This window comes from Papaver somniferum, chromosome 7 (genome assembly GCF_003573695.1).
Source record: "Papaver somniferum cultivar HN1 chromosome 7, ASM357369v1, whole genome shotgun sequence".
In the NCBI taxonomy this organism is placed as follows: Eukaryota; Viridiplantae; Streptophyta; class Magnoliopsida; order Ranunculales; family Papaveraceae; genus Papaver; species Papaver somniferum.
The window spans coordinates 234,255,664-234,276,823 of NC_039364.1; the positions used below are offsets into that span (position 1 = coordinate 234,255,664).

The window sequence follows — 21,160 nt, forward strand, 5'->3', positions numbered from 1 at the left end:
TTTTTTTTTTTTTTTTTTTGTTTCTGAAGCGTATACTATACCAACGCCCCACTCACGCGTTATCTTTACCAACGCCCCATTCGGGCGTTATCTTTACCAACGCCTGATCCCAGGCGTAATGTTTATCAACGCGCGACCAAATATACTCTTTTCCCACTACGCCACATGACGGACTAAACCCAAATTTGGTCTTTTTTTTTAGTCTTTGGTTATACTCGCACCACTGTGGACGCTCTTAGGGATTAAAAGCGAAGGAAGATGAATAGATAACCCTACAAATTTCCGTCATATGCCGTTTGAATCGTGATGGCTGGGATGCAAAAATTTTCGAGCTCATTTTCATATAAAGACATTACGAACAAACAAGAAAGATTAACGTCGAAGATAAATCGGTTAAGACAATAGTGACTATACATTGAACCATCCCTGCACAAACTAAATTCCAGATATACAACTTCTTGGATTCTTCGGATTAGGTAGAAAGTGCAATTGCATGACTTGGTGGAGTAAGAAAGAGTGAATGGTTTTCAATTGCCAATCAGTCAGTCCTTGACGTCTTCTGCGGATATCTGAAACCATGCTTCAGCTTTTGCTAAACATGGAGAGCTGATTATTTTAGAGATACGCTCCTCTGCCCTCCCTTTACGCAGTGGTAGTCTGACATATAATTTTTGTTACCGTCTGTACAGTGTTATTAATCGGAAAAAAATGCACTTGAAAGGTATAGAGACCCATCATAAAGAACATACCTTGTTGTAGAAGCATGAGCCATCATGTTTAATTTGTGTCCCAGCAAAGATAGCAGAACCATCAACTTGCGCAACAGCTTGGTTGGTAGTAACTACAGCATTACCGACCTACAACGACAACAACAGAGCAGCAACCCCCAACAATAACTGCTAAGAGAAGATCTCTCAGATGCTAAACAGAGCAGTGGATAGATTTCTATGAGGAGTTGCAGTTATGGGTTCTACCTCAACAGTGAACAGCCAACTTCTGCATGCTCCTTAAAAATTTCGCACGATGCATTTGCCTAGCTGACAGTTCTCCCCTTCCAGAGAAATCTGTCCTATAAAGAGCACAATCCACAATTACAATGGCAAACCTGTGACCCACAAAAAATCCGTCAAGACATTGCATAAGTCATTCAATTCAAGAGCGAATCTGGGAGAAGGCCGTGCAGAATTTCTTCTTCTGAAAGGTAAACCAAATTAATGAAAACCCCAAAATAACCTTATTGGGATGTGAAAACTGTTATTTCAACAAATCAACAGATTCTCTAAAAAAGGAGGAAACAAACAAATTTTCTCAAGGGCTCAGACGGAGACAAGGATATATGCCATTCTAAGCTTGAGTTGCCGAATTATGCACAGGTTATCACCTTCAGTGGCTCATACTGTATTTTCAATCATGAGAAGTTCCTACAACATGCAAGCTATCCAGATCCGACTGGGAATTGTAGTTGGAGGGGACCACTGAATTGGGACCATAAGGAAATACCTCGACATAGCTTTTCTGAACCGCTTCTTGTACTGCTTTGGCGAGACTACGGTGAGGAGGACTCATTTTTCGAACCTCCTAAAAAAAACCGAAGCACTTGACCCATTTCTCAAGGTGCTTGTTCAAAGTGTACTGCCTTGTCAAATCTATGATGCCATGGACACACTCTTCTCCTCGTCCGCACCCACCAGTAACGAGTAATCATCACATCAATCGACTGCCACGAAGAAAAAAAAACGTAAGATAGTCGTCGTTCATATCATCATCGTCATCATTAATCTCATTAACTGAACTGGCTGTTAGTTGATAGGCTTACTTTAAGAAAGGGAGTATCATTCCAGACAGCTCTCCCACGCGATATCTTTGCTTTGTTTCCAAGAAAAATCGGAGAAGTTGGCATCACTTCAATCAGGTTCTGATCCGGATGAACCTTATTGCTCCCACTTGCATCTGGATTATACCATAACCTGGACGATCCTTTCAGGTCATATAGATGATCCTTTCCGGTTATATAGCCTTGTAACATTGCGTTTGAACAAAAGCTTCTCCATAACCAACATCCACTTTCTGTTCATTCCCTCCTTCAAGATGCTTTGATGTAACCTTCCGAGAAACAAGAGATGAAGTTCAATAACTCCATAAATAGTAATATGAAGTGATGGAGATATATTATGTATAGCCAGAAAAAAAAATTGTCAGTTTCGAAAGACATTGTTATTTCAATGCACGCGAAAGATAAAGGTTTAACATTTGCTATTAGCTCAAAAGTTTTGCCATTTCAACAGAGTCATCAAATTTACAAAAGTTTTTTGGATAGTTAACGCTCATGACCAAAAAATAGGATGCTTACAGGATGGTAGAGATGACTCGGTTGATTAATTTGACCTAAGACTAAGAATGTTCAAATGGTTGAGATGCTATACTCGATTGACAATGTAGAGTGTAAGAATTTCTCAGCTTAAATCAAGTCTTAAATTGGCACAATTGCACCCAAATAGGAAGAAGAAATCTAGACCCTCCTTAGCGTACCAATTCATAAAAATGAGACATTATAATCATTGAGGGGCTAAATTTTCAATGAATAGAAGCTAACAGTTTAAGGAAGCATCACCCTAGATGAGATGTTCAACTTATGGGTTGCAATGAAGTCTACATGACACTAACACTACTCCAATGAAATTAAAAGTAACAGAACTTACAACTTGGGGCACCCTTTAATGAACACAAGTAGCAATTTCTATCCTCCCTGCCCACAAATCCCCTGTGCTTAAGCCTGATGAAAATCACTGTGGCCAAGTAAAGACATCCCTGATCAAAATTAGGAGTATAAAAAAAAAAACAAACACAAATTAGCAACTATGAGTCAAAACCGACTTAAATCTAAACTCCGGATGATATTATAAAGATTAAGGATTAAGGAAACCACAGCTTTCCAAGATAAAGCAAAAAACCACAAAATTAGAAATTGAGAATTCCACGGTTTTAAATCGGAAACCCTAGCGAAGAAAAATCATCTGAATGTAAATTTGGGAAGTCGTTATCGATCATCATCTCTGTTACCGACGGAATGGGATTTTTCAGATTTTTTTGTAGAAAATTAATGTTTCTTGATTCTTTATCTTCCCCAATTGGTTCATCGTCATCGTCATCGTCGTCGTCTTCAATCATGATTTCAACTTCAACATGTTCTTTATCGTCATCATCATCAATCTCTGTGCAAAGAAAAGTGTTTTATTCTACTTCTTCTTCATCTTCTTTGCCGAGAGTGATTTATCTTACTGAATCACCATCATCGTCATCTTTAATTACCTCAACAAATTCATTGTCGTTACTTTCTTCATCGTCATCATCATCAATCTCTGTGCAAAGAAAGGTTATTTCTTGTACTTTTTCTTCATCTTCTTTGCCGAGAGTGATTTATCTTACTCAATCACCATCGTCGTCATCTTTAATTACCTCAACAAATTCATTGTCGTTACTTTCTTCGCCGTTTTCTGGATATTCATTACAAATTGCTTTGATGTCCTCCTCGTCTTCATCTTCTTTAGCCGTAATTTCATCTACATCTACATCTACATCTACATCATATCCATACGATGCATATTCGACCTACAAGTACACTAAGATTTTCAGCACTGAGTTTCCACGTGTCGTGGAAGTTAACGAACATCTGAGTTACCTGTTTCTGAGTCGACGATCCGATCCAATAACAGCTTTAACTGGGTCAGTCCCGCTGTACGGGAAGAGGTACAACCGCTCCAAGTACGCATTCAAAAGCATTCCATATCTTACCGTGCCACCTTTCTGGTTACCACCACCACCTCACGAGTTGAACTCTGAAAACGTCAAATTTATCATAAGAGGTAGATCAGCAAAGAAAGGATGGTATAGAATGACAACCGATTCTAGTCTAAAACGTGAAAAGATTACTCTCAAACTGTTAAGGGCCGGTGGAGGATTCTTAATCAGGGATTCACAGATGAAAGCGGTTTGTACCGGAGAGGTCATGTTTTCAAAAGATTTAGATTACGACGTAAGGGGATACGAAATGTTGATAATAGCATCTGCTCTGAAAACGATTGGGGGGAGTACATGGTTCCCCCTTGAAATTTCTACAGATAATGACTTTTTTATTGATATATTGAGAAGTGACGTTTTGTGGGATCTTAGGCACGATCTGGAGTCGCTTTACAAGACAAATCTTTGCAGCGAGAAATTATTATGGATATATCAGAAAATCATGCTAACAATTGAAGCACAGCTCATTGTTTCAAATGGGAAGTGGGGCTGGAAGGATATTAGTTTCACTCCTATGCCCAGGGAAGCTAATTTTGGGGCAGACTACCTAGCAAATACCATCCAGGTAGCTGGAAAATCAGTGATCACAGTTCCTAGGCCAGGCTTTGAGTGGATTCAATATCACAAGCTCCATTTGCTACTACTAGAGATAATGGACAGAGATCGTTATGAAGGGTTTGTTCATTTACCAGTGAAGGGAAGGAAGAGGCGTCGTGATTTGAAGATCTTGGCTGTGATTGCACGAAATTTCAAGGCAACCAATAAGCGTTGCTTTTGATGTCCGTCCATTACTTACTCCCAGTTATAGCATCATCCTAGTGCTACTCTGCGCACATTACATGACTACTGCTAGCTCATGATTCGAAGGTCTCGTCTGTGATCACACGAAATTTCAAGGCAACCAGGGAGCGTTATATTACTTACTTCCAACAATAGCATCATCCTAGTGCTACTCTGGGTACATTACATGACTACTGCTAGCAAATGTATTTTTTTTTCCTATTCACTAGATTTCTGAACTATAACATTTCCACTATCAGGTTAGGGTCTTGTACTGTACTGACCTATCTACCAGTTTTACTGTATGCTCTTAACAGCTGATGAACTCGTCAATAGTAACAAAAAAAAATCTCAACTTTCTTATCTACCAGTTAAATGTTTACGCTTAGCAGCTTTATGTATAACAGTTTACGTCACAGGACACCTTCATGTTGTCAAGTTCGGGGATGCTAGGGATAGACTTGAAGAGACCAAGTCGACCTGCATCACACTTCCATTTGCACATTCTGGGGAGAAAACCTGTGTGTTTTAAAGAAAGTAAATGAGAAGGATATACAGTTACATATTCAAAGTGATATATTAGCGGAACATCTAGATGAGAGAGAAATATCAACACTAACCCAGACCACGACTTCTTTGAAGCACCCCAATATGTTTCCATATTAGAGCCTTCCTGTAACACCCCTAAAGCAGATTCTGCAGCCAACATTCATATAGAAGTTACCTAGTTGAATAAAATGCTGTCAGTTCAAGTTTAATCACATAAAACATGTTGACGTATCGTCATCATTAATATCATTGAACATAAAAGAAGTAGCAATCGAGATTCAACATCAATATTATCAGTTCGGAAGGACATTAATATTTAAACGCAGACAAAAGATAAAGTTCAGCATTTGCTATTAGCTCAAAAGTTTTGCAATTTCAACCAGGTCTTGGCTACATTGTACCATCACACTTACAAAAGTAGTTTGGATAGTTAACACCCATGACCAGAGAATAGGATGTGTACAGCCGTACAGGATGGTTGAGATCACTTGATTGATTAGTTTGACCTAAGAGTGTCCAAATGGTTGAGATGATGTACAGTAATTCTGAAGCATGATTTGAAAATCATCAACATAATGTAGCATTTAAGTTTTTCTCAGCTTGGAGTCACAAAAAAAAAAAGAAAACTTTTAAGGTCGCAGTAAAGGATGTTGAATTTGAAAAAACAGTGAACGTACCTAATAGACCCCCAGAATCTTCGCAGGGAAAGTTGGGCTTCTTGTGCCGATTGATTCAGATAGATACTTAAAATACTCTGGTGCAAACTTGATAAATGACTCTAATTCTGTCATGGTTAGCCCTTTCCAGTGATTTACCACCCTGAGCATTCCAATCACTGAACCGACTAAGGGACATTACGAGTCGAGCTCAGATGGGCAATATGTCCTCCTTAAGGCTTCAAACCCCTTTGCATAACAGGTCACAGCATACTTCACCTTCCCAAGTGGACCATCGTCACTGAATGCCACTCTAACATGCGACGCCTTTGTATACACGAGTGGATCTGAAATCATAGTGCTCCGAGCACCAGTCATGAATAAAATGCTCCGATCCATAGACCCAAGACTTATAAATGATTCAGAGGCCGCTTCACTTAAGCATGAATTAACTGAATCATAAAGGGGCAAAAGAACTAAAGATTATGTACCATCCTTGGGCCTCTACCACTCATCAGACATCTGAGCTTCCAGCGATACTTGTTGCCTTGTCGTCATAACAATAGTTTCACTTGCACCAATAGGAAGAAAAAATCTAGACCTGCCCTCGCGTTCCAATTCATTAAATAACGAGACAAAAACAGGATTATAATTATTGAGGCGCTCAAGCTTTGAAGTGTTGTTCTCTGAAGAACTCTTGTTGTAAGAGCGGTAGAGGTTCAGGAAGGGAATCATCCCAATCCATCCTGTGTAGTCGTCTCAGCCATAACCTGGTCTTCTAAACGCTTTTCCAACTTTAACCTCTCCGTTTCTGTTTCTCCTTTGAGCAATGAATCAGCTGGCACTTCTGTATGTGCAGAACCCTTTACTTCCAGTATCGAACTCCCTGGCACGTTTTCACCAGTCCATGCTGCATCGAGGTTCACTACAATCAAAACTGACCCTCCGATATTTCCCTCCACACATGTAGTTTCTAAAGGATCAGCTGGGGCATTTAAACTTAAGCTCGAATAAATCCACCTGCTCACCACTTCCTTCCAGATTATCTTGCATCTGAAAGTGTGGGGTCAAAACTGGGAGTCTTTACCACCTTGCTTGGAAGCTGAGATTTTGGATACAAGCTTCTCTGTAGTACTTACAGACTCCTCCGTACATTTTTATATAGAGCTGTTGACCGCTTCCTGGAGGCTGCTGCTATGATTTTATTGCACGTAGCAGTCGGTGTCCCCACACAAATGAATGGAAGAGCAAACTGCACTCCCAATCATTAATGTATATCGGTCGTTATCTCGCCTTTCCTTTTCCCCCAATTTAGAATTTCTGGAGAGATTCCTGTGTCATGGTCAAAACAGAATGTTCAGTGAATGAAAAGAAAGTATAAGAAACAGAAGATTCACGGTCTAACTAATTCTATGTCAGATCAGGCCAGAAAAAATACAGTGGGAAATGAGACAAAGGTCACATTTCTTCCATGATTAGCAATATATCACTTTTACTTCAGCCAGAAATCAAACACCTACATGACCTGAATAATTAGAAAACTATCATACCTCAAATTCAACCTTCTCCTTCTGAAGCAACTCTCCGCGATCTCCAATGTGACGTCTTGATTTTGCCACTTTTATTGCAATCTGCCGGCGCGCAGTAAGTATTTCAGCAAATAGAAGTTCTCCTCAAAATCTAACACTAATCCTGATCAAAGGTATAGGCATTTTGGATGTGTTATGCATTTAATTGAAGTTTACAAGACCCAGACAATATTCCGATAAATTAAGAAAATTGAACTGTAATAAGTTACAGAACTTACAGTATAACCCAATGGCTCGGGGCACTCTTCAAAGAACATAAGCATCTTCGCCAAATTTTCTCCTCTCTGCCCAGCACTCCCATGTGCTTCAAGAGACTTCTCCACATGGAATGCTTCACAAATCACAATAACCCGGCTTTTGAGACGAAAGATGATCAACGCAAGGAACCATTTGTGCACCTGTGCAGCGTGCTATATGCTCTAACAGAGGACTCTTGATATTGACGACAAGAGATATGCTCTACCAATAAGACATTGCGATGATAAGAAACTATCTTCGCTACTGCCATCTTCAAATGATCCATTTCCTAAATAAAATAAAAAAAGAGTGAGAAACGAAGAACAAAAATTCATGGAAACAAACCCAGTCCATAACTATGAAATATGGATCTAAACATGTGTCTTGTTATCCAAATTCCAACACAGGTATGAAGTGTTAGACACGATTTCTGCAGATACTGAATACACTCCCATTTGACTAATCCATAGATTGTTTTGTTTGATTTTAATTTTATCTACATGCTCTGGAGCATATTAAGAACAAAAAAAATAAAAACGAACTGAAAGAAAAAGATATCTAATAATAAAAGATCACTTTAGAAGGTGCATTAAAGATCTTTCTATCATCCAGTATAAGTTAAACTGAAACTGATGAATGATAGCAAAATGTAAATGGTAACAACCTGCTGAAATAGAAAATCAAAATTGATAAATGATTAAACACCCGTCGATACTTATGAGCTCTGCCAAGGATAAGAAACCGGGGCTTCTCAATTTAAGAAATCATCCGCCGGTTGGAAACATTTTTCTTACAAGCAACTCCTTTAACAACAATACATGCAACTCACTGAGTGGGGGCAAATCAAGGGGATTTTTTATGAAACATCCCCAACCTTTAGGAGCTATTGGCCTTAAAACACAATTCTGAGGAGATCCTAGGATAAATGTTCGTAGTTTGAGCTAATGTCTGATTCATATACTTTACCATTTCATCTACTCTATGGAGATTTTAACATTTTTAAGTAACTGAGATTTAACATTTCAGACACTTAGAGTAACAATCATGGAGATATTTTAAAATCAATGTCTAATGTGATGTGTGAAATGTTAGATCTCATTTACTTAAAAATGTTAAATCTCAAACTAATCGTTGTTTTTTCAGTAGTTCAAATTGCATTAACAAATTCTACCAGAAGCATCTCACAATCCAAAATCAAAATTCACATCAAAAAAATCAAACATCACCACAAATCAATACCTGGTTTGAAGAAAACTGCCAAACCAAAAATCAACGCACGATCTTGTTTTTAAATACAGATTTAAATTCTTCCCATGCCCAGTCAAACGATCTGTGCTTGTGCTCTTAGATCTTCTTCAATTTTATTTACTGATCAATTTTCATTTCATTTGGCTATCATTGATTTACAAGCATATTTCTCTTGCAGCTGGTTTTTGTGACTAGATAGGTTAGGTTGAGATCGAGAATCCTTCTGGGTGGGTATTGATTTGGAGTATGTATCCCATTTCAGACGGGAGTGGTGGTGGCGGCGGCGGTGGAAAAAATTCTGATGGAGAAGGAAGAGAAGAGGATAAGAAATAAGAATAGTAAAGAGAGAAGAAAGTAGGCGTAGATCTAAACGATGGGAGATGAGCGGAAATTACTTAGTTACCCTTTAGAAGGCAGCATTCGAAACCGCTCCTCAGTAGTGCGCTGCTGAGTGCTGACCTTGGCTGTATGGGTGAGGTCTTGGCTCAAGTTTAGATCGCCCGGCTGCAATCGTTCCTTTGTTTCCGCAAACGTTGGGAATTTTAAAAGGGTCGGGATGCCTTGACAAACAAAACAAAACTTTTTAACCGTGTGATCCCATGTATCTAACGGCCCTCCTTATAGATGATGTGAGACTTAATTTAGTGTTAGTTTGTGTTTGGCTCAATCTTTGAGAAGTCAAAGGGAATACGAAGAATATTCGTCCTAAGAATGAAATCATGAATAATTAAGCAAGTTTCCGAAAATAATTAACTGTAATTCTATTATATTTGTTAGGTTGAATATTCATCTTCTTCCCATCGTTTTCATTAATAAATATACCATTTTAACTATAAAAGCTTGCCATTGCTTTTGTCATGAATGTTTTAATTCAATTTCTGAGTTGTTGAGAAAATACCTTTTACATACACGTTAGATCTTCAACGAATGCTTCATAAAAAGAGAAGATTCGAACTTGAAGGAGGGATTAGAACTTTGATTACTATTCGTATTTTTACTGGTTTAATTATAGCCATTAAAAGTTACTGTTACAAATAGGGCTCTGGACTCATTTACTCGATCATCACGTTGCCATCCTATACTATTCGCTGTTTGGGAATAAGTGGAAAGAAACAGATCATCGACATATATACATAACAAAAAAAGGAAAAAAACGTTTAGAGGTAGATTTTTCATCACCGTCTTCCTTCATCCCCTTTCTCTAGTATCTAATCCCAGATCAATACCACTACTATCTGCTAACATCTTTATTTTCTTCCTCGGAACCACTACTGACATCCGTAGATTATGCAACAACTGTGTTCTTTTAATGATCCATCTAATGATGGTTTTATACTAAAATTGAAAAGAATGATGCCTGTAATCAACCATAAAATCAGCAATTCACATTGCATTCTTTATTGATCTTTTGTATTGGTGCGAGATGCGAAATGCGAATGGGTGTATAAAAGTGAAATTAAGATGGAATCATATAATTGGATTATCAGTATTTAATTAGGTTTGCAATGTAACCGATCATCACCAATTTTGTCAACATGCTATCATATTATTACGGGAATAAAAATAAGTTTTGTAATTCATTTTCAAATATGATGAAAATGATGATTTGATAATGATGTTCCAGCCTGTTCTTTTAAAATGGAAAGTAAGGAAGTGAGTTTTATTTACCCAGAGTTATATAAAAATATATTATATGTAGTTGGGATAGGAATTAGGAGAAATGGGAATAGGAAATAGGTAAAACCTAAAGAAATGCCACACTTTCAATTTCTGGTATAAGAAAGTGTCACTGGTTTTTTCAAAATATATAAAATGCCACCACTGTAACGGGAACAAAAAATTCCTTTCGTGGTTTCCAACAGTACCTTCTTCTTCATCGTCATCGGCTTTGAAGTGTGATTGTAGTTCGCCTGCTAATCATCTAATTGTTTTTAATATTACCTTCTTCTAAATACTAACCAGTTGAGTTTATAGATTTGTATTAAGGTTTGAAGAAATTAGGGATTTGATTAGAAGCCTAAGCAGAATTTTGAAATTGCCATAGATCTTCTCCACTCGAGGTTACGGGTTCATGCTAATTCATCTTATTGATGTCTATTGAATTTCGATCAATCAATTATGGTTTGTAATTGTCAATTTGAGAATTCCCCTAAACATGATGGTAATATGGGTCAAGAATAGAACGAAGAAAATTGTTCTTGTAAAGACAAAAAATTGAGATTCATATAAACTTTCATATATTTTTTATTTAAGTTCCTGGAGATTCTCTAAGAATACAGAGATTTTTAATGATTCTCTGAGAGTATATTAGAAAGTCTTTAAGATTTGTAAAGACAAAAAATTAATATTCGTAAACAGTCTCTGTGATTTGTTGAGACAAAAAATGTGTAATATCTAATAAAAAATCAAAACTTGTCCCGGTTATTTTACTAAGCACGTTATAATACAAATAAAAGTACCATGAATACCTGGTAAAATACGTGTTCATTGTCGAAATAAATCTCATTGTTGGCGTATGCCTATGTTTTCATTCATTTTATTTCACTCATCCCACATTCATTTTATTTTCTCTGCAATCTCGTTACTGGTTTACTCAGCAAATGATCGGTTACTTGGTCACCAACTCAAATAAATTTAAAAGAAAAATGATTGTGCTCTCAAAAACAAATATTCTCCAAGTTTCCAAGTCTCTAGATTTCTACCAAATCTCTGAGTACAGTAAATCAATGACTTATAATTCTCATATGAATAACAGGAATCATGGTTTCTGTTATGTAGGAATGAAACTACTGTTCATGTGGTGTGATCATTGTGTTAAAGAAAGATTGTAGAGAAAAAAATCAATTTGTGGTAAGTGAAATGAAAAAAGCTTGGTGTTCTAAATTTTAGTGGCTGCTAACGGGGAACAAATTTGGTTGGGGGTGTACTAACCCTAAGAGAGTTATTTTCTTGTCTTATGTGTATATTGGTATACCTCCAAGAAATTTGATACCCTTATTAGCAATGTTGCAAATGATAATTTCTTTAATTGGGCACACCTCAATGTCATTTTAAGAAAACTACTCGAGATTTGCGCACTTACGAGGGCCATGACTAGCTAGTCGGGGTGCACAGTCGGTCATCTTCCTTCGTCCAAATTATTTAAAAGCCATAAAAAAAATGAACAATATTTAATGGATTTAATGATTGAGGTTGCTACTTTTATCAAACATTACAATCACTTTAGCGTTGATTCAAAAACAATATTTAATGGATTTAATCATTATTATTGTACAATATCAGTGGAAATGATAAGATAAGGTGAAAAAGATTGTTGCATCTATTAAACGCATGATTGATGACTTTGAAACATCGTCTTTGTACAGGGAAAAAAGAGGGAGACCACGAGTTTCTCGTGCACCAACTAACTTTGTCCTCTGCCTTCACTTGCCAGCCGCCCTATATATATCTGGATAAGTTCAGTTGATGATCACGCGTATAAATTCGATCAATGTTCTTGTAAACAACAATCAAGAGGATCAGGAGGATATGGCAGCAATGTCTAGCGTTGTTTTTGTGAACACTCAAATTCACGAAGGCATCCGAATGCTCACAACCAATTATCGTAATCTAGAGTGATTTGTGATGATGATATCTTAGTGTTGATTCCTTGGCTCAAAACCTTCGTGTTTATCACAGCCTCATCTAACAACTCCATGCGGGGCGTTTGTGCATGAGATATAGGTAAAAACAAAGAAAACAATACATACAAGTAAAGATCCATGGGGTTAGGCAAATATAAAGTGCTGAAATATAAACGAGACCGAGGTTTACGTGTCCACGGGGTTGGTTGTTTCACTATGTTCTTCACGGTTACAAGAGTAGTCGAGTGACTTTTGGGTTTACATGTATTTTCTCTTCTAAAGGATTAACTTACACTTGAAATCTCTCTCTCCTTCCCTTCCTGATTTTTTCGCCCCTCTTCCTCTTGGTGGAGAGGGGGTATTTATAGGGTTAGAGTGTGGGACCCATCTCTGAAGGCCGTTGGAACCTTATCTTCTAGTGTCTTGTGTCCATCACGCAGAGGTCTGCGTTTGCCACTTGATCACGCAGAGACATCCTCGCTCGTCCCACGGGTTGATGGACACGTATACTGCTCAGAGTGTTTAATGAGGGTAGTTGAGATGCCTGCTCGTGTCAGACAAGTGTCTTCTGCCCCTGTCACGTCAGTGTCAGCTAACTTTCTCTCCACCGTTGATCTTAGCTTCTTTTGGGGATGAGATAAAGTAACTCCTTGGGGTTTATTTGGTGTTCCGTAGTGCATCGTATTTTGATGTCTTGGCCTGCATGCTTTCCACGTATCTTTCTATATACACGTGTCTGATGGTGAGATATATGTATACACAATTTTCCCCTTTTCTTCGGGCTTGAATGTTTAATGGGTGCATTGAAGAAAACAGTCGTTGCATATTCTTCTATCTCTCCTAATAACTTTTCCTAGATACTTAATGGCTTGGTTGTATTAGAATACGGGCGTCCAACTCACAACCAATTGGCAATGAGTGGAGAGGCCCTAAGAGCGTCCACAGTGGTGCGAGTATAACCAAAGATCAAAGACTAAAAAAAAAGACCAAATTTGGGTTTAGTCCGTCATGTGGCGTAGTGGGAAAAGAGTATATTTGGTCGCGCGTTGATAAACATTACGCCTGGGATCAGGCGTTGGTAAAGATAACGCCCGACGTGGAGCGTTCGTAAAGATAACGCCCGAGTGGGGCGTTGGTAAAGATAACGCCCGACGTGGGGCGTTGGTATAGTATACGCTTCAGAAACAAAAAAAAAAAAAAAATGGGGCGGAGGTATAAAGCCCGCCCCATGCAAGTTTCATAAATTGTGAAGTTGAAAATGGAGTGGGGAGTTAAGTATATGAACGCCCCATTTCGCGCGTTAAGTTTATGAATGCCTCATCGGGCGTACATTTAACCAACGTCCCTTGTGTAGCGGACATTATATCAACGCCCGATGAATGGCGGAGATTATATCAACGCCCCTTGTGTAGGCGGACATTATATCAACGCCCGACTATATTTGGATTTGGTCTTGATCGCATACCAAATTTGGTTTGGATTTTACTCTTTGATCAAATTTTGATCGATGGTTCGTCCCACTACGCCAGCCCACTCGACTGAAAATTTGGGTTTACTCGTCCATTGCAGTTGCTCTAAGGGATTATAAACCGCAGGATTTTAGATGCCCATACAATGTGGGACTCACGTGTAGTCTCGTTGGGTCTAACACGTGGACAATTAAATCGGGTGACCCGGAATAAAGGCGTGGTCAAATGACTCGTCGCAAATAGTCTGCTCTAATACCATGTTAGAATACGGGCATCCAACTCAAAACTAATTGGCAACAAGTGGAGTAGCTCCACACCTTATATGGACCGTTGTATGGCTGCCCTGCCTTCTTGGGTCTTACTGGGTCTCACGTCTCATACAGAGCTTGGTTGTATTAAAATACGGGCGTCCAACTCACACCCAATTGGCAATGAGTGGAGAGGGCCTAAGGAATTATAAACCGCACGATTTTAGATTCCAATACAATGTGGGACTAATAATCTCAACAATCTCACTTTTCGATCAATATATGCCTCCAATTTATACTCCAGTCATTCTATTTTACCCTGCTGATAGTACCGGTGCTAGTAAGTTCCATGATGATCTTGGCTTGCTTAAGAGATCTCTCTCTCTGAAACGCTAGTTCACTTTTACCCAATGGCTGGCAGGTTGAAAGATAACATGGTAGTAAACTTCAACGACCAAGGGGTTGAGTTTTATGAAGTGAAAATCAAAGCTAGATTGTGCGACTTCAAGATGAAACCAGATGAATTTCCATTAAGTCTGCTTCTTCCGTCCGAAGTCGTTTCTGTGAATTTTGTCAAGGAAGTGCAGGTGATTGTTCAAGTGAACATGTTCGATTGTGGTGGAACTGCCATTTCTTTGTGTATATCACACAAGATTGCAGATGCATGCACCATGAGTACATCCATTCGTAATTGGGCAGGCAACACCTACTCAGCTCGTCGTGGGGGTGCACTAACCGGAAATCAGAATTTGCTTCCTTCTTTCGATGCGGCAGCTCTCTTCCCACCTACTGAACAACTGGTATGTCCATCAGAAGTGCCACCCACACCCCTTTCCCATCCTAATGACGAAAATAGTGTCAGCAAAAGATTTGTGTTCGACGCTGTAAAGATAAACTCTGTGCGTGAGAAGTTACTAGTATCGATGCATGACAACTACAAATGCAGCAGTAGGCCAACGAGGGTTGATGTAGTTACCGCTTTGGTATGGAAGGCAGCCATAAAATCCGCTCCTAGCGATGGTTTTTTACCAACGGTAAATCATGTGGTGAGCTTCAGAAAGAAAATGGATCCACCATTACCTGAAGCGTCATTTGGGAATCTCTGTGTGGTAGTTACAACGGCGGCAACTCCAGGAGGAACGACAACAAGTACGAATGATGAGGTTGAGGGGCAAGAGGTCCTCGGGGATCAGTTAGCTGAATTAGTAGCTCAGTTGAGGGGAGAAAAATGCAAGGTAAAGGGTGATGAAGGTTGCATTGAGAAAATCTTTCTAAGTTTTGTTGGTGGTGACAACGCCTTGTGGATAGGTAGCTGGTTTTATGATGCTGATTTTGGATGGGGAAAGCCTGTTTGGGTAACTACTGATTTAAATCAGTTGTTGAGCCGAACCAGAACTTGATTTGTATGATTGATACAAAACGTGGTGAAGGGATAGAGGTTTCGTCAAAATTTCTTGAGAAGGATATGGCCAAGTTTGAACTTCATCTAAGCGAGATTTTTGCATCATCTGTCTGTATTTCCAAAATGGACTAAAAAGGGACTGTTGGTCCTTCGAGTTGTAAGCTAAGTCGAGAAACGTTTCGAGTTTCAGCAGAAGATGCATTGAACAGGGCAGGGCTCTAATTGGACATGATCACAAAACAACGTCACAATTTCCAGAATACTTTTATCTTATAAAATTCAGGTATTTTATTTGTTATGTTGACAGAGAAGCGGTACATGTCGTGTCAGTGCCTCTTTCGTGACAATGATACTTTTATATAAACAATTAAGCTAACGGGTGGCTGGGCGGTGGCGTGCGCCACCTCTACCGGAGGGAGGCCCAGAAGGTGGGAGCGATTGGGAATCTTGCGCTTTTTCTTGGGAATCCAATTGGGAGGCGTTTTTTTTTAATTTGGTTTTTAAAGGTGCCAAATGAAAGTCGCTAGTTAAAAAATTTCATCACTTTTTATCGGCCTTTTCTCGAAAACGGCATAACTACCTTTATATGGTTAGATTGCGTGGAAATTATATAAATGTCCTTAATTTTGACGGGCTTCACAAATATCTTTATGAGACAAATCCGTGTTTTATTAGAAGAAGATGGTGGTGGTGGTGAAGGAAGATACTATATCTACAATGATGGTGGTGGCGACGGCCACCTGGTGTTTTGCGTGTTAAAATGCCTGTTGATTTAAACGAACAAGATTCTGTTGAAGAAATTGAGGTTGTTCGGTACGTGAAATTTTCTGCGCAGGGAACTAGATCGTTGTCTGAGGTTTCTCTGCGTCCAGCTATGGATGGAAAGACAGACTTTTATGAGGCTAATCACAGGTTTGCAACTAGCGTTTATATGTGCAATTAGATTATGTCCATAGAAGCTTAATCTTTGCATTACTTAAGAACACTACATAAAGTTTAATTTAGTTGATAATGATACATATTGTCTCTGCTCTTTCTGCCCATCCCAGCCACATGTGAAATTGAATCCATGTCACTATTTATATATGTTGTTGGTGGTAAATGCATGCAGGATTTTTGGTTACCCATTACTCTTCCGGTGCTTCTGAGGTGTGACTGATGAAAAAGTCAGACGTGTGTTTTCGAAAAGTTGTTTAACTTCAAGGTTAATTAGACTATTTTGAAGTACTGTATGTTTTCTTATGGTAACTGCTAGGATTCTTTGCTTCCCGTATGGCGATGAAGTCGACATTTTTGTTCATAATCATCTTGGACTATTGCATCACCTGCTAGATGTCACTGTAATTGGCAACTTTTTCATTTCCACTTATCAAGTGCCAAACGGCTCTACATAATCAACTAGAGAGATTGTGCTTGACAGTTCCTTCCACGTGTAGTAACATGTTAAGCAGGCACCCTCTATGAGCAAGTCTTAAAATGTGCGTTGAACTATCCAAGGTGGCAGGATATATGGATTGTAGCTTATCACACTAATGACCCACTTCAGAATGTATTGCAGTACCCCCTCCATAAGAAAATTAAGATTAAAAGTCAAAATTTATGAACCCTTCAAGTACTTTTCATGAATTTTTTTGCAAACATATAAAAGGGTAGAGGAAAAATGCATTTCAATACTTCTTCATCTTGTGATTTTGATTTTCTTTCGATTGTTTACTGATAATGGTTTAGGTGAATTGTGTTTATTTGGTATTGTACTGGTGGTAGTGGAAGTTGTTATAGTGGTTGTGGTGGTGGTGAGGTTCGAATGAGAAAGAATGATAAATACAAGAAGATCAGTTCTTGGTTTCAGAGAAAACTCTGAGGTAACTACTACCACTAATTATGTTACCTTACTCTTTATGTTCAACTTTCACGAGTATCAACTATTGTTGTTGATCCCTTTTATTGGATTCAACAACCAATGTTTAGGGAGTCAACAACCAATGTTTGTGTATCAACAATAGAAATGGTAATCAACAACCAATATTTGTGTATCAAATATAGAAATTGATCTTAGTGTAAGGAGTCAACAACAAATATTTGTGTATCAACAATACAAATTGACCTTAGTTTAGGGAGTCAACATCCAATGTTTGTGTATCAACAATGGAAAAATGGAATCAACAATCAATATTTGTGTATCAACAATAGAAATTGATCTTAGTGTAAGGAGTCAACAACAAATATTTGTGTATCAACAACATAATTGACCTTAGTTTAGGGAGTCAACAACCAATGTTTGTGTATAAACAGTGGAAACGTGGAATCAACAACAAATATTTGTGTACCAACAATAAAAATTGATTTTAGTGTAAGGAGTCAATAACAAATATTTGTGTATCAAAAATAGAAATTGACCTTAGTTTAGGGAGTCAACAACCAATATTTGTGTATCAACAATAGAAATGGTAGTCAACAACCAAATTTGACAAATGTTTTTGGACTTTTGATTTTTTAGATAATTTTTTGATGGCGGCGGCGGTGGTGGCGACAACAATAATGGTGGTGGTGTGTGGCGATAGTGGAATATTATTGGTGGTTGTATTTAATAAGTGGTGGTGGTGGCGGTGCTGTTGGTGGTGGTGAAATGGTGGTGCTGGTGAATGTGAAATAATAGAAAAATCTATTTTTTAATGCATAAAATTTTTGAATGAAAAATAATATTGTAAGTGAGGGTATTAAGGTAATCTATTTTTTAATGAATAAGGTATTTAAATGATAGGGGTATTTATATTGTTGTATAAGGGTATATTTATTGGGTGTCAAAATGAAGGGTATTTAATAAATTTACCCTTAGATTAAGTGATAATGATTAATTAGTAACATTAATGATTGATTAAAAAAAATTATAGTGATAAATTAGTAGAGAAATACTTTCCCCGTCCCACTATTAAGTGACCTAGTTCAAATTTGCACAATTTTTAAGGAAAACAAGGGAAAAGGGTATAGTTAAGGATTTTTTACAATTATGCCCTTATGGATAATAACTAATGAAATTTTGAAATGATTTATCTTTCAAACCACACCACGGATGTTCGCAAACTTCATACCATTCAAAAGCATTTTAAAAATCCTACGTAACGAGTATAAACATGTCTATCAAATTATGCATATTTCTTATATTTCTTATAATCAATTAAAAGGATAATTTTATAAATATATCATTGTTTAGTGATATAGGTCACTTAATGGTGGGACAAAATCTAAAAGTATATAGGTCAGTTAATAGTGGAACGGAAAGAGTAAGATTTATATGAGGGAGTTTGGATTTTTGAGAGGAAGAAGAAGAAGTAAAAAAAAAAAACTTGGGTTTTGGGATTTTAGTGGTTAGAAGTGACCAAAATATGTGATTCAAATCAGATTCACAGATATAGTTATAGACGATAATTAATCTCTATTTTTTAATTTTTTTTGGATTTTTACAAACTATTTTGATCACCCAGTGCTGGGTTCGGCTCTACAATTACTAGCCGAATCATGTTGGGAAGAACCGTTCGACTGATATATCTAAACGTGAACCTAAGTGTATGAAAAATATATTTGAGGTTCCGTTTATTCGAACTACAATTGTTTTTGGCCGAACTTGTACTTTGTTGTTGTTTTTTTAATATATAAGTTGTGACTTATAGAGTCGTGTTCGGCTTACTATGACACAGCCGAACTTGGTAGTCTAGAAACATAAGTTAAAGGTTCGGCTATACAACTGCATTTCAAATATGAGCCGAACCTTGCCTTTGGGCAACATTTTTATATAGGTTCTTCAAGTAATCTGACTTTTCGAACTAGCCGGACATGAATTATATCTAAAGTAAACAAGGTTCAGCTGAAAATAATACATCAGATAATCATCCGAACTTAAAGGTCTTCTTCATTGTAATCCAGGTTCGGATGTATATATGCCGAACTGTTCTTTTGAAATACAAAAAAGCGAAGAACAAAGATATGGGTTCCAATATGCGGGTCTGGAGCTAATCTCTTGTGCAACGTTTCACAAGACTCATTTTATATTTGTGATTTTAATCAATGATAAAAGATTTATGAATCGGCAATTAATCGACGACAAAAATAAAATCAAAACGGTTTGATAATGGTTAGATTAGGTTAGAAATGAAAATGATTTTTGAATTTTGATTAGTTTAGGTTTACATACTAAGCTCTAAAAAACCAAGGTGTTACAAAAACACCATCCATATTATTTGGACCAAATGCAAACTATATCCAATAAAAATTGAACCAAACCCCCAATTCAATTCAAAATAATTAAATTTAGTTTTTATCATATTTTATAAATCCAATCTTATCCTTACCTATATATATACACAATCTCTAGAAAATAGAAATTTGTGTAGAAATGGAAGACAAATATTGGAGATAAGATTTGCAGACGTAATTCGAGATCTTCTCCGTCGGAATCTTTGTGTATTCAGATTTTAAATTCATATATACTATATTTCTCTTGATTCCATCAATATTTTAAAATAAGAAACTAATTTTAGTTTCAATTTTATATCTGACCATCTTAGATATTAATTATGAGAGCTCGTTGTCGTTTCAGTTTACTAGAAGTAGAGAAGATATCGTCAATTTCAATCCTTTAAATTGTATTTGAAGATTGATTTTTAGGGTTGAAGAAATTGAAGAACTTTAAATTTTCGGATCTCGTATTCTTTTTAATTTAATTCGAAGAAAAGAAGAGAAGTTATAGTTTAAACTTTTGAATTACCATTTTTAGTCGATCATCTTCAGATTGATCTAATCGTAGCAATCAAATCATTCATCAGAGACTCAATTTTATTTTCAGTTTTTTTTTTTTTTTACTAATTTGGTTTTTTTTTTGAACTTTTTAGTTGATTTCATTGTAGTTACTACAATAATGTTATAATTTTGTTTGTTTATGTTGTTGTTCATATTCAAGTCGATACAAATGATTTTTATAATTTTTTTTCAACATGTTTTTTGTTGAAACCTTTTATCTGCTTTGTTGGTTTCATCATTTGTGTCATGTTTCTGTCTGATCTTTTTTTTGATTTTATTTTGCAAAAACTTATCTTTTAGCTTATCTTTTGGTTTCATCTGGGAATGATGGAACTGAAAATGGTTCATGGAGAATCTCGAGGAGGTCGTTTCTCCTCATTCTTGCCTAAGGACACGAAGACTTGTGACAATTATGTGCTGAAGTCGTTTGAAAATCTTTTAGCTTCGATGTATTATTTTTGGACCGATGGCTCTACATTTTTTTACCGTTAAACATGTTAATTTTATGCTGGTGTTTCGTCGTTGTTTCTGAAAAAGCGGGGGTCTAACAACACCACCCAATATTTCGATTAGCAATCTGAATGGACAATCTCCGAAACACTCTACTAGAGAATCAACTAGACAGTTAGACTCAATCTAGAATATAGTGTCTCAAGGAGTAATATCTCTATCTCTCAATGTGATTATTACTCAAGCAAATAGAAATCTGCGAGTCTAATCAAAGAGAGATATAACTTGGACTATATCAAAAACCAATATCCAAGTGT

At 37.2% G+C, this 21,160-nt stretch overlaps 2 pseudogenes; one reads left to right on the forward strand and one right to left on the reverse strand.

Moving 5' to 3' along the window:
- Positions 1-311: 311 nt before the first annotated feature.
- Positions 312-7,895, reverse strand: LOC113296135 (annotated as a pseudogene).
- A 6,274-nt stretch (positions 7,896-14,169) lies between these two features.
- On the forward strand, positions 14,170-18,357 carry LOC113299876 (annotated as a pseudogene).
- The last annotated feature ends 2,803 nt before the right edge of the window (positions 18,358-21,160 follow it).